General features: G+C 40.5%; 1 non-coding gene across 1 annotated transcript; it reads right to left on the reverse strand.

Annotated features, from left to right (window-relative positions):
* Nucleotides 1-604: 604 nt before the first annotated feature.
* Nucleotides 605-712, reverse strand: LOC130984428 (small nucleolar RNA R71). The gene has a single exon (XR_009088366.1). It is a non-coding gene; the product is annotated as a small nucleolar RNA R71 (small nucleolar RNA).
* Between the last annotated feature and the right edge of the window lie 526 nt (nucleotides 713-1,238).

The following is a 1,238-nucleotide window of genomic DNA, read 5'->3' on the forward strand; positions in this document are numbered from 1 at the left end:
GAAGATAGTAGGAAAGCAGAGATTCAGAAGATGGAGCATCTCCAAACCTCAACCTATTCTCCATTACTGCAAAACAAGTAATCATTTCATGTTCTTTTGCTTTTCACAATCAATCCTGATAATTTCTGATATCCTGACTAAGATTTACAAGATAACCATAGCTTGCTTCAAGCCGACAATCTCTGTGGGATCGACCCTTGCTCACGCAAGGTATTACTTGGACGACCCAGTACACTTGCTGGTTAGTTGTGCGGAGTTGCAAAAGTGTGATTTCAATTTCGTGCACCACATCTCTATCCCTGCCATTTGAGCAAACAACTTTGAGCTTAAGCCTCAATTAGTTTCTCTAAAGCAACAGAATTGCAAGTTCCATGGACTTCCATTGGAAGATCCTCATCAGTTTTTAGCTGAATTCTTGCAAATCTGTGACACTGTCAAGACTAATGGAGTTGACCCTGAGGTCTACAGACTTATGCTATTCCTTTTTGCTGTAAGAGACAGAGCTAGAATATGGTTGGACTCACAACCTAAAGAAAGCCTGAACTCTTGGGAAAAGCTAGTCAATGCCTTCTTGGCAAAGTTCTTTCCACCTCAAAAATTGAGTAAGCTTAGAGTGGAAGTCCAAACCTTCAGACAGAAGGATGGAGAATCCCTCTATGAAGCTTGGGAAAGATACAAACAATTGATCAGAAAGTGTCCCTCTGACATGCTTTCTGAATGGAGCATCATAGGTATTTTCTATGATGGTCTGTCTGAACTGTCCAAGATGCCATTGGATAGCTCTGCTGGAGGATCTCTTCATCTGAAGAAGACGCCTACAGAAGCTCAAGAACTAATTGAAATGGTTGCAAATAACCAATTCATGTACACTTCTGAAAGGAATCATGTGAACAATGGGACAAATCAGAAGAAAGGAGTTCTTGAGATTCATACTCTGAATGCCATACTGGCTCAAAACAAAATATTGACTCAGCAAGTCAATTTGATCTCTCAAAGTCTGTCTGGAATGCAAGCTGCACCAGGCAGTACTAAGGATGCTTCATCTAAAGAAGAAGCTTATGATCCTGAGAACCCTTCAATGGAAGAGGTGAATTACATGGGAGAACCCTATGGAAACACCTATAATTTTTCATGGAGAAATCATCCAAATCTCTCATGGAAGGATCAACAGAGACCTCAACAAGGTTTCAATAATGGTGGAAGAAATAGGTTTAGCAATGGCAAGCCTTTTCCATCAT

The sequence above is a fragment of the Arachis stenosperma genome, chromosome 5 (assembly GCF_014773155.1).
Source record: "Arachis stenosperma cultivar V10309 chromosome 5, arast.V10309.gnm1.PFL2, whole genome shotgun sequence".
NCBI classification, from domain to species: domain Eukaryota; kingdom Viridiplantae; phylum Streptophyta; class Magnoliopsida; order Fabales; family Fabaceae; genus Arachis; species Arachis stenosperma.